Source organism: Poecilia reticulata, linkage group LG13, assembly GCF_000633615.1.
Source record: "Poecilia reticulata strain Guanapo linkage group LG13, Guppy_female_1.0+MT, whole genome shotgun sequence".
NCBI classification, from domain to species: Eukaryota; Metazoa; Chordata; class Actinopteri; order Cyprinodontiformes; family Poeciliidae; genus Poecilia; species Poecilia reticulata.
The window spans coordinates 23,629,638-23,643,860 of NC_024343.1; positions in this window are offsets into that span (position 1 = coordinate 23,629,638).

A 14,223-nucleotide genomic window follows, 5' to 3' on the forward strand; every position below is an offset into this window, starting at 1 on the left:
AGAAAACCTTCTTCCATGTTTGCTGCTTTCTTATGGCTCTTTTTCAACTGTGTTTTTTCTCTACTTGATAAACGTGCAAAATCAATAATCATCCGTCAACAGGATTCTTCCATCTGCACTGAAAAACTAGAATGGAGCTCCAGCTTAGAAAAATGTGATAATTTGCTACCAGTAATTGAATGAAGTTTGTCAAATTTACTGTAACTGCATAAGTTTAACTTGACAACTTAATAAACTTAATAATCAACTTAGATAAACTCAATTTGGCTACTTGTGACTAATTAATGCAACAGATTTAAGTTCAATCACTTGTTCCCTTTTGTAAATCTTCATGCCACAATTTTTACATTTTTAGTTGTGATTAAGAAATTTTAAGAAACCACCAATCATTTTCCTTCCACTTAACTTGTATGTGCTACTGTTTAGCACATACATGTCAAAAGTTCAACAGGTCAAATGGTCAAATACATTACCTGGATATGAATATATTTGCAAGGCGCTGCATACTGATGCTCACAGGCTCAACTGTAACCCTTTCAGCATTCAGGAATCCACCCTCTGGGCTAATCTGCCATGATATGAATTGTGATTACTTTGTCTTTTTACACTAACTGCAGAGGCTGTGAGAGCGCACTTTAAATCACTGCCCAGATCTGACCATCCAGCTTTTACCCTCTGTAAAATCAAATGGTTATTTGAGACACTGATCCTAAAAATTCCTCAGGTCAAGTCTCACCTTTTTTGACCATGACGTCACAAACCCCAGAGCACGGTACCTTTGTGTCACACTGTGAATATCGGCGGGATGAAGGCCTGAATGGTTACATGTGAGCAGAGCCGGGGAGCAAAGTGAAATGTGGCCAATATTTGGCATCCTGACAGATGAATATATAGGATATGTGAAAGAAGAGATAGATTTCAACCCTTGGAAATTACATTTATCTGCGACATCTGCTTGGATGTAAAACTTGGACTGAACACACAAACGATGTACTGCACACTCAAACACGCTCACGCTTCGTGACCTTCATTAAAAAGATTTAACGTTCATGACTGCAGATTAGATAATGTAAGCAAAGGACCTTTGTTAAAGGTCCACTGTATATTTCTGACTGGTGTACTGTATGGAAAGCCTGAATAAAACCTTGAATGTTATTTCAAGCCTGAGGTGAACTTGTGTCTACTGATTTATGACCTTTAAGTGGCAACCCGTTTTATCAGTACTCTCTGTAATAATGCTCCAAAAAGGATTAAAATAAATGCATGTTTACTTGCAGCAGCGCAATTTAAATAGTTTATTAAGTATTAAGAATATTGCATGGGTTTTGCCATTCGAGAGTCCCTGCATGGCATCAGGGACTCTGAAATCTGTGGAAACTTAGATTGAAAATTAGATGGACTTTTAGGGTGCATTCACCACAGGGCTGTTTATTCTAGTTTAATCTAATTTGTTTATCTAGAAAGTCCGATGTGTTTGGGGATTGTGAATGCAAATTTGACTTCTAATGCGGACTGAAAAGGCGAACTCTGACCCGCCTGAAAACCTAGGTCTGGGTCCGGTAGAAGTGAACTCTGATGCGGTTTGAAGACAGGCATTGTGTTCAATATATTACACTCTGCTGATATAACATATGTTAGTGATGCTTTAATTTAAGCTATATTTATAGAAACCGAGTATGAAATAAGGGTGCTACGATCGTTTTGTGACAGATTCCCTGCTCATCCCACATTGGAAGAGTATGGTTTTGTGAACATGACTCAATAACTCACAGTAATGGTGCCTGCAGGAGCATCGCTAGCAGTAGCGGCCAATAGGTGATGTCCAATTTAGTAATGAATCAATGGAGAAATCCTACACCCGCTAAAATCCAACACCGCTCCATTTTTGTTTACATTTTGTGAAGAAGGAAGTGGCGCTGGTCTTCTTCAGAGGTTTTGTGTTGATTCCTTCAGTAGTTCTTGGTGCAGCGCCACCACAGATTGCTTTTTCAGTTAGCTTGGGTCGCTTGTCTCTGTGCCGTGTAAATGCGAACCACAGCAGCTGAAAATATAACAGAAATGTTGCAATTGAACTGAGTCTACCGGACTATGAGGTGTGAAAACACCCTTGGTGAAAATGTGTCATCATTTCATCTTTTTGGCAGGAAACACAAACTCAAATGAGCCAAGGAATAGTTGTCTAGAATGAACATTCTTCCAAAGACTGTCTTAGACTTAAATATAATAGTTCTGTCCTAGCAAAGCACTGATCCCAGCTGTAATTCTGTTGAAAACAATTACTAAAGAAGTGTACTCAAGTTAAAGATTGTGTTTTTCTTAATTTTCAGTGTGAGGTTATGCAGCTGCAATAAAATAACATTTATTTAAGGAATTCTGTGAGCTAAGCTGGCACTGCATTATTTTTATACCAGTGTATGTTTGAGATTGCGGTAATTCCTGCCCAATGTTAACGATAATGAAGAGAATGTGAGTGTGTAGGAGTGATGTGATTAAAAAAAGTAAAAAAAAACACAAAAATAATAAAAAGATTTAGTGGTGTAAAAAGGAAACGGAGTCAGGTGGCATCAGCTTATATTGATACAGGTCTAAATATAGCAGACAGAAAGCAGTACTTGCAGAGAGATGTGTGCAGCACAGCTGGTTGGCGTAATGACATTTCTGAACTCAGTAGGTGACTCTGAAACGTTTCAGCGGGATTAAAACCTTTCCACTGTGCCACTGATGGAGTACAGGAATTGTATCTGTGAGTGCAGTCGCGTGCTTTTTATGGCCTCCTGTTTTTAGGAACACACAGTTCACACACAGCTGCTACGATGTGAGTGCATTCACAAAACACACGGCATATAGGTGTTTCCCATTTCGAAACCTGCGAGTGTCCAAATCCCATCCACCCCTCTCATGCGAGGTCACATGATGGCTCCGCTCGACTAGGATTGAAGGCTTGTTGCCACGGCGATAAGCCAGCCGGTAATATCTCTAAGCACAGCCAGGATTAATCTGCGGACAGATGGCTGGCTGCGCGGCGTCACTTCCTGAAACAGGCATATACATGGGATTCATATTCTCCTCCATCGCCTTTGTCCCCTTTATCTTCACATTTCCCCCACTGCTGTGGAAACACACGCGCACACACACACGCGCGACATCATCTGCCTCCTTCATAAACATGAAGTTTTAGTAGGTCTCATTATCATCACAACCATCATGGCCGACCTTGGTCTGCTCCCTCTGGTTGTCAAATCCATGACACCACGGTTAAATCATTGTGCTTAGCATTCATCACTACAACATAATGATAATAAAAAAGAGACAACATTATTTCATGGGTCTGAGGCTTTACATCTCATCCACACCAGGAGTTCTGGATTTACTCACTAGACAATTTACAGATATTTAGAGGTGAACCCGATATCCAGAAACACGCTCATCTTTAAGATTTCATGTGCTGCACTCAGATCTGAAGAGTTATGCTTTTCAAGTACCTGCTAAAAATAGGGTTATTTTTTGCACTTCAAAGATATCTCGGGATGCTTTGGGAGGTTTTTTTTTTAGAATCACTGTCAGAAATAGTCAAGCACCCAGAAGAATAGCTATGGATTTGGATTTAAAGGAGTATATTATGTAAAAATCGACTTTTTTGAGCTTCAATGTTATTCCTTCATCAGAATCATGCCTGTTTAAGAAATTCTTTAATTGCCTGTGGGAGCCATTCAGGGAAGTCTAAACGCTTGCTCTAAAAAGGAGCAGCCTATTTCCACAAAGCTCCTCCAAGGAGCTGCAGTCTCCAGCTGAGCTTCTGCCTCATAGAGCACCCCAACCCCTCTCGGCTCCTTCAGACTAGCGGCAGCATCCACCTGGTGGAACTGCACATCTGCTGAACTTATCATAGAAACTGCTTCTCAGTCCAACGCTACAAAGAACAGTTAAAAATGGCATAATGGAGGAGTGCTGTTGTGATGATGTACTGAAGGTGGAGTGTCAGAAAGAGCAGGAGCTTCTTAAAGAGACAGAGGCCCAAATCTAACGTGTCGAATTGCAAATTAAAATTTTTTTAAAGTCATGTCTGATATATGTAGAATATATTTATAACAACTGAAAATGACATAGTTACTTGATCTATAAAATAGTAACCTGTACAAGGGAAATACATAATATTGCCCTTAATTTTTTGTACATAAAAACCAGCTACAGGTGTGAGAGATATTTTTACAAGGACCGATTTCATGAACAGCCACCGTAGTGTTATACCAGTGAGTTTGGTGGGTTTCTCATAGATGCTTCAAACTGCGTCATCAGAACCAGAAAGAGTTTGATGGGAATTGCTTTGAGGGTTTGTGTTAGGTCGGGTAATCAAGTTGTGGAACTGCCCAATGCTGTGACTCTACTCCCCACAAAGTTTTGGTAAGTTTCATTGAGCTGCAGCATTACATACGTCACAGACAAACATTAGCAACTGGGTAAAATGTAAGATTTCAACAAAGTTCACAACCTCCAACAAGCAATTGTTTTTCAAAAGCCAAGGATCCAAACCCTCTATATGAAGAAAAGCATACTAGGGATGGGTTTTCACCAGTTTAACTTTCACTATGTCACCAGTCTTATGGATTCTTCCATCAGTCTGTGTATATTTAACTATGATCTTGTTTATATATGGCAGCCCAGTCATTCATTCACCGTGTTCATAGGATACCTCCTTGGTTTTGGAGCAAAGAAAGAAATTAATCTTATCATGTGATTATTAGTAAATAAATAATCAGTTTTTATGTAATTCTACAGGGCACTCACTATGCCCCCTGGGTAGGTAAGTACATCAAGGCCTTTCCTCCCCTTTTTCCTCTAAGCTCTTCTCTGGAGATGAAAACCCTTCCTAATGATGAGTAACCTAAAAAAAGTCTATTAATTTTGGCAAGAACACAGTCAGAAGTCCAACATTTTTATTCTTTTACCCAGGCTTACCAAAGGGAATATTTCTTTTTGGAGGTACTCAGAATATGTTCTTGGTTTCCAACCATATCACCTTGTGGCATTAAGAATCACAAAGGACTGGAGGGATGCTGTCATAGTCTGACAGCTGACACACACCCTGGACAAGCTGTGAAACTCAGAACTGACACACAAAGACAAGTAACCAAGAGTGTAACCTGTTCCATCTTTAGACCAAAGGGACACCACAGGAAGAACATTCCTAGTGCAAGCAAAAATACTCCAAGAGACACACTCCTTTATGAGAAAGTTTGCAATTGAGTCTTGAACTAAAGCAAACTGTTGTGTTGAAAGGTTGGTACTTCCAGTAGCCATAGTTAGAAATGTCTTGCAAAACTCTAATGAAGTAAAGATATAGGTTTGCATTAGGATCTTAATAACTGTAGACTAAACTATCAACAAACATCCTGGGTTCATGATGCTGGTTAGAAACCATCTCAGATCATCTTTATAAATCAGTGTACCTGCTGTGCAGGTGCCAATTAAAAAATAATTACAACATCTGACACGTTTCATGTCTAAAGTTGCAGGAATGGGAAGAAGTGATGAAACTTCTTTCAACTTGGCAGTAGATTTAAATGTTAGTCAGTTTATGTACCTTAATATTTCCAAATACCTCTGCATAACACATGCAGTATTTATTTTCTTATGCTGACTTCACAGTCACTTCTGTGTCTGTCAACCAGACAGAGACACTACGTTGTGTCTTTGTTAGGGCAGTGCCATCTTAACTTTCCTAATTCAGAGAGTTAAGACAAATATTTTAGTGTGTATACACTAACCATTTACAGTAGATACTGGTTGTCTACTAGATGGGTCATCTTCCCATTCAGGCTCTTAAATGTACTTTTGCACCCCTGCATGCCCTGACAACAGCATTAATATTCTCTTCTTTGTTTCCTGCCAGAACTCTGTATAAATATTTATGGTATTCTAAATTGTTGCTACTGTGATTCTCATCCTCCCTATTTTGACTGCAAGAATCGATCAAGATACACAATACATTTTTAAACAGGTGGTCAGATAATGTATTTCACTGTTAATTAACACAAGGAATGCTTTTTGTTTGACTTTTCCTCATAATTCCACTGGGATGTGTAGTTTGGTACAGTTTTTAAAACTATTAGCATAAAGCTTTCTCTTTTTGATCTTAGACTAATTGAAATCTTTCTTTTTTGATACAACCATAGCACCACAATAAATTTGGATCATTTTGCCTTCTTATAACCATAAGGAAACCTTACTAGCATTTTTTTGAGAGAGAACACCAACAGGTTTTCTGTCTGAGAGCATAGCAGCTAAAGTAATTCATGCCGTTATTTTATTGTAATTCAGGATGTTCCGAGTTCCCTGTAAAATCCAGGACTAGATGTAAAGCTCTTAATGACCAAACTGTATTGTATCTTAAAGACCTTATATTGACACATAATCCTAACAGAGTGCTTTGCTCTGAGAGTGCAGGCTTACTTGTGGTTCCAAGAGTTTCTAAAAGTAGAACAGGAGGCAGAGATTTTAGTTGCATCCTGCTTAACCAGCTGCAAGCTTGTATTTTAGGAGACAGTCTTTACTTTTTACATTAGTACAAATAACTATCTTTTTATGCATAGTGCATTTCGAGCATTGATATCTCTTGAATGTTTTTGTATTTTGTCACATTGCAGTCACAAACCATTTTAAAATGTCAGCTGACGATGATGGGTATGTGATTTTCAACATCTTCAAAATATGTCACAAATAAATATCTGAAAAATGTGTAGTCACACACCTTTAATCTGTCGCCCCTAAATAAAGTCCAATGTAACCAATTGCCTTCATAAGTCACCTAATTGGAAAATAGAAAGTACACAGGGTATCTGTGTGTAATTTCATCTACTCTATAATCCCTTGAAGGCCTCAGAGGTTTATTAGAGAACATTAGGGAACAAACAGCATCATAAACACCAAGCAACACATCAGATAGTTTACAGATAAAGCTGTTGAGAAGGTTAAACCCCAACCCAACAGCTTTGAATATCTAATGCAACAACCTTCAGTCCATTATCTAGAAATGGATAGAGTATAGTACGACTGTAATCCTAACAAAATATGGCCACCAACCTAAACTGACTGACTGGGTAAGAAGAAGAGCATTCACGGTAGAAGCAGTCAGGAGGTAAGCTAAAGCCATATGTAAAACCTAATTAAACTAAGCTAAGCTAAACAGTTTAGAGGAGTCAAGTGGTTGTGAAGAGGAAAAATTTCTTAGGTTTTTTATTGTGAAGTTTGAGATCTTGGTAAAAAATGTCTACACTGAACTGTTAAAACTTTTTTATGCCACTGTTGTGCATCTCATTTGATTGATCTTCATCATATGCAGCGCCTCCTCTGCTGCCAACAGACAAAATGACAAAAGATCCGCAGCTAATTACTATCAAAATAGAAAGATACAGTATCATCTCTAATGGAAAATAGGAGATTAAAGTCACTGATGTTACACTCGTAACGTAAAGAGAAAGACCTCAGCTGAAATTTTACTTTTTAGACACTGAACAGGCAAATTGCAGGTTGTCTAAAAAGAAGAGATTTCCTTTTTATCTGGGCATTAGTTTAAATTTTCAGGATTTGATCATGAGGTCAATTTTGACTTCATAACCCAGTATAACAAATTTAACCCAATGGTATTTTCAGCATCAGATTGCAGCCTCCCTGCTTAGACGTGTAGTGAACTACAGCGTCACCCCCTCAAAAATCTGTGAAAGTTCCAGCAAGCAAAAATGTTGCATGGTTGATGTGAATAAATACATCTCTTATCATATTTCATTTAACCACTCATGTCTAATTCTCTTTTTTTCATGGCTCTACTGCAAAACAGCGGTATTAGCCATCTCATCAAAGAGGATTAGATACATGGGAATTAATGCGCCAGCTTTTGCCTGTAGTTATCTCTGAAAGAAGCTGATGATGAAAGCTGGATGAAGGCACATTTTTCTTCATTAGATGGGGGAAACATATTTCCCAGATCACACTGACGACTCTTATAGCGTTTGCACGTTTCTTAGTTATGCATCATATCTACATCCCCCTACATCCAGGATTAGGCCTTGAGGTTCATAATGGTTAAGGGTTTGTGACTACTTATAGAAGTGGACTGGGGTATAACATAGATGATCTAAAAAGGTGAATTAGCTCCTCATATAATTGTGTTCTACATAATCCTGCTGATGGTTTAAATGTTTGATTCAGGTTGGTTAAAGCTGAAGCATCAAAAAGTTGAAGGGCAGTGGCCCTTGAGGGTTAGGGTTTGACATCTGTGGTTTAAAATAGCATTCCCATAAATAGCACAGGCTTTTTTGAGGTTGGAGTTGCATTAAGGTAAATATGGAGAGGTGCATTTCAAACATAAACCTATAATTGAAATCTTAACAGGACACAAAATTATGAAATTCCAATCCAACTTTTAAAAAAGCACACTGAAGAAAACCTAGATGTTCTACATATAGAACATTTGGGTCACTTGTCATCAAAGTGGGTCATAAGGTCTGGTAATAGACTGATTTCATGGCTTTAGTTAAGACTAGTCAGATGGGCAACTTCTCCTGCAGGACTCCAAACTTTCCCAGTAAATTTTCCCAGTAGTTTTTAACGAAGGACAAAGGAAGCATTCAGTCTGTAAAGGGCTTAGCATTGTATCTCTGTACCAGAATACAACTCTGATGAGCCCAGAAAGACACTCACCTGGTCACAGAGACTGACACAAGAGGGGCAAAGGATAATGAATGTCTTCAGAACCAAAATGAAATCGATTCATATTCCAATTTTACGGTTTTCATTTGATTACTTTATTTTTCTAAGTGCTCTGTTCTGCTGGTGTCTCCTCATTAATGTGACCAGTAAAGTAGTTACAGTCATACTCATGACAGGAAAGGAGTATGACTATATTAAACCAACATTTTTTAGCTCTATATATCATGTTATAATGTTATTCTCTCACCAAAAGTGGAGCTTCTGCCTCACAGAGCACCCCATGCCTTCCCAATCCAGCTCCTTCAGACTAGCCAGCAGTAATTAGTAAACACCTGGTCTGCTGAGCTCATCATACAAACTACTTCTCAGTCCAATGCTCCTAAGAACGGTTGTAAATGATATGAAGAAGCATTGTTGTGGTGACATACTGAAGGCTAAGTGTTAGAGAGAGCAGGAGCTTCTTAAAGAGACAGAGGCCATTTTCAAGTCATCAAATTATGACGTTACATGTCTTTTAAGTCAAGTTTGATACATTCAGAAATACTTTGCTCTTTACAATAAAACCTTCTATGAAACCTCTGAGCAACATGCCAGTATATAGTTAATTTTATCACAACAAAACAATTTTGTTAGAGAAAAATTTATTCTGACATTTTATTTTATATAGGGTTCACAACATGTTGCATGAGTTTAATTGATTTTAAGTCTTAGTTAGGAAACCTTAAAGATGATAGAAGTTGAACCCATAGCTTCAGTCTCTGGGACCAACTGGAGAATTTGTACGAGAGGAAGACGGCGAGAGAGTTATCCGCTCAAAGAAAAATATTTACTGCTTAAAAACCTTCAACAGAACCTCTCTTTAAAATTCTGGACAATCCCTGAAGGATCATTTAGCAAAGTGGGAAAACAGAAATGCCTTAAAGGGAAAAGAAAGGAAGGAGAGAAGATATGAAAGAAGAAGCAGCAAATGATGAAGGGACAGTAAGGAGATCAATTAAAAAGTAGCAAAGACATTGAAAGTGCATGTTAACATAATGTGTGCTTAGGCTGAGGAAAGGATGTATGTGCGAGAAACAGAGCGCTCTGCAGCAGAGATGGAGTAAGAGAATAGGGGAACATGCTGGCTGTTCTGCCTGGCTGACTCTGCTCTGTCTTCAGGGAGAGCAGCTGAGGAGGAGGGGGAGAGGAAGGGGCGAGGAAGATGAGAAGTAGGAAGTTTGAATGCAGAAATGGAGGGAGAGAAAGAGGTCAGAAGAGGAGAGCGAGAAATTGGATGGTAGATAAGGGGAGAGAAACGGGGAGTAAAAGGCAAAGTGATGCTTCAATGCGGATGATGAACTGGCTGTCATGTTGTTAAAACAAAAGTGGCCTTAGGAGAGCTGGGACGGATCTCAGAGATGGACAAATGGAGAAAGACGGGGGTGAAGTAACTACTAAAATGAACCAAATAGAAACAAAGAGGAGTTTTAAAAAAGAAAAAAAAATAGAATAAAATGTGAGCAGAATCAGGAAGAATCTGAAGAAAAGTTGAACATTGAGACTGTGGGTAAGAGGGACACTAAGTCACGAGAAAACAGGGGAGAAGAAGAAATAAGGAGAAGGGATGGAATGGTGTCAGAGTGATTGTGAGATGGCAAGGCAGTAGCTTTGGGCAGGGTGAGAGGAAGTGATGCGTACGCTAACAGGAAGGAGCAGATCTCAGCGGCATGCGCCAATCAAACACCAGTCCGGTTCTCCCAGGCGCCCTGCATGACCGCCAGCATGCACACAAAGATACTACCGGCATGGGAACACACACGGAAACACACACTCATTAAAAAGGTTTGCCGGGGATCCTGGATCCACTTTGCCAATTAAACTGACATGTATTAAGAACCAGAAGAAGAAGAACATCCAAGCCCAATAAATGAAGAGGCCATGCACTCACACATATGCATTGGTCAGACAGAAATATCATTGAGTCAAGATCATGTCTATTTCCTGAGGCATGTTTCCTGTCATCTCACACATCTGAAACTTAACGTCAATTTTTTTGACAACCCAGCCACCAAATTAGAGAAACAGGTGAAATGTTGTGGAGATGAGGATTTAGGAAACATTCACATCAGCCCTTTTTAGTCCATTTTCTTTGAATTATAGTTTATTTACCTAAAAAGTCTGGTTTGTTTGGGGAGGTGTGAATGCGTAATTGAACTCTGCTAAGGACCAAAAAAGTGAAATCTAGTTTGCCTACAGACATGGTCTCGGTTCGGCTGAAGTGAACTCTGGTGTGGTTCAAATGCAATGTGAACCCCAAGCGGGCCTGAGACCACTCCAGAAGCAGGAAGAGGACCGTAGTGCAGAACATTCTGGATAAATACAACCAAAACAAATGCATGAGTCTATCACCAGAGGGAGAAATAGAAGTACGAAGCATTGGGTGTGTAATGGATGAGGGGATAGTGGGATTATTGAACAAGCAGCATCTGGTCGCAAGAGCCAATTTGTAGTCCCACTGCTCTCAACCCTTTACCAGCTCAGGCATGTGCTGACGTTTGCTGCCGTGTAAACACAAACTACTGTCATTTCTTGAGTAGTAACTGAATCCAAAAGCAGATGCTGAATGTTGGGATGAAGGTTTATTTGAGAGAGTGTGAGGAACTGGCACAAGAGGAACTGAGGCGCGTCTGACAGGAACTAACAAATGCCAGAAGGAGGACAGGCGAACCTGCATGAAGGGTGTGACAGGATCTGACAAAGAAGTACGAACCCTGACCACCTTTTTGCTGCAGGGGAGGTGACTGAGTGACATGAGAAACAGGAGAGTCTAATCAGCAGAATGTCGTGAAGCTTAGTGAGGTCCTGAACTGAGGAGCTTTATCTTACAGTGGAACATTTTCATACTAACATCTGTAAATTGCCCATTTATGTCTTGGTTCTTTACATTTGGTGTCAGAAGCGGGATGGCCGACTATTGGATACAGGTTTCTTTTTGTCTTGTATTTTTGACAAAGAATGCATCATTGTGGCAAAAATAACAAAAAGATAGATCAACTCAGCAAATCTGCGGAGAGGAGGGATATAAATATTTGATTTTTGCTTTTTAGAAACATACAGGGATTGGTGTCTTCCAGGATTAAGCAAACAGTTCATTAATGTGGACAGAGCTGCACACAGGAAAACAAACTTCCTCCAGATGTGAACAAAAAGAATCATGCCTCCATTTTTTCTAATCATAGAATGAAGTTCATATCTTTGAATTAGTAGTAATGAATCAATTATCACTGATGTTCATGTATGACATGGATGCTGCTGTTATGTAGGATTTAAAGGACAGACTTTAAATGCCCCGTTTACCCAGGCTGCCCTTTAAAGCTGTTTTTAAATGTCATCAAAAGGCATCTCCTCTACATACTTTTAAAATCTGATTAAGTCAGCGATTGTGCCGATGTTTCCCCCAACGTTTAAGTCCAAAAAGGGTCAAGTCATTAAAGTAATTGCCAGGCTCCTTTTAAAGAGGTGGAGAAGCATAGAAGCAACTAAAATACAGCAACTTTGAAACTATTTTTCCTCTGCATTTAATAGTCTGAGTCTAATGCAGAATTATGGACAAAAGCTAAAATGACTGTAGATTGGATGATGAGTTCTAAATAGGTGTTTTTCCAACCTTGTGACTGCTACTTTATGCATCTTTATATAGTCTTTAATGTGTTGATATACTGTTAAGACAAGTACAAATTAAACTTTCATGCATGCGTACTTGTTCTGGTTGAACATAATCTGTTTGTACCTACCTGTATACAGAAACCAGAGAACACCATCCATCTGTCTGGAAGGCGCCTTCTCTGTAATATTCAGCATTGAAGATCATTACCGGTGCTTTCGGAAAGCAATCACTCACTTTAACTGCCTCTCCAAGCATGGGTACTTTGTTTGGGACAACCTGACGGATGCAGCACCAGGAAAAGAAGAAACTTGGAAGCTGGTGCTGTGACCGATGCCAGGAGACGTCTTGTGGTAGTGTTATTATTATGGTGCCATTGTGTTGATCCAGTGCAGGAACAAAGGTACTAAAGCTTGATGGTTTATCACGTGTGACTGGAACATCCAGGCAGCATCGCACCGGAACAATCAGAGGGATTGTTTTTGTGTCGCATGACTTCAGCGATGTGACAGATTGGACGGTTCTCGTCACTTGCCGTCATAAATCAGGCAGGTCCTTTCGCTCCATGTCAGATATTTCTGTTACCTGTCAAGCCAAACCACCAGTCTGTGTGATGATAGGTAATCTGAGGTCGATGTAGAAATGTGTGTGCGTTGAATATGCAGCGTTGGATAAGTCACTATGGCTGTTCTATATACAAGTTCAGTCCATTTACAGTATTTAAAATAGACAGCTAATCCAAACAAGACTGCAGTTAAAAGGGGTTTTTTTTATAGCATTTGTACTTGAACTTCTTTGACTTTTTTAAACACCCTATGTAAACATGTCTGCTTTTGTCTGGTCCATTCAGAGTATCAGTGACATGGCAAACTGCTCTCTGCTTCATCAAAAAGTTTGTTTCCACAATATGAACCTTATCCAGGAATCAGGGTAGTTCTGATGGGGTCCATTATTGTTTAATGGTTTAAAGTCATTTATCAGTTACAAAAAATAATAATAATAATAACCTAAATTCCTGCAGATCATTAGCAAGACATTTTTTAATCTAAATTAATAGAAAACATCCACATCATTTTAATTCTTCCAAGATGAAACTTTCATCTTGGAAGATAAAAGTTCCAAAATTAGGTATTTTATGAAAGTTCATAAAACACCTCTGTATTTTATGAGCAGAGGTGCATAAAATACTAGTTTTTGTCATTGTCAATGAAAATGTTTGGATCAGTAAGGATAAAGATTTTGCTGAAATAGTTGAAACTTCCAGGGTGGCGTAAGTTTTTGCTGTCACTTTTCCTCTCTGTTATGTCACAGTAACTCTGTCAGCATCAGCAGTTAGTCATCTGACTGGATGGAGCCATGACCCAAAGTGCCATCAATAATTCTTCTCCTTCAGGGTGACGGACGTCGGATCTGTGGACACGCGGACAGATGAGTCAGCTGAGGGAAAATGAAAAACTAACCATCAGGAAGAACTGCAATAAATATTTAGGAGATTTACATGATATTGTCCTGGGCTCTGGGGGGAATTAATATGGCTCATTTACAAAGCACAGACCCCAACAATGAACAACACTGTTATCAAGGAGGCCAAAAATAGATATGTGGGTTTTAAATTTTTCTTTGCAGACGACTTTTTCTAGGTTTTACTGAACATATGAAAAGCCTTCCAGCCTCCTTTGTATCAGAGAGGAAATCCCCGGCTGGAGGCACCACAGTCTGACCCCACTAGTGATCATCTGCATAGATGGTGAGTTTATGTGCATGGATGCTTCTAAAAGATATTATTACCTTGCTGTTTTTAGTTATTTAACTTAGCCAGGACACTGGAATAAGACTGCCTATTCTCTCTAAAACCTCCAATACTGTTTAATGTG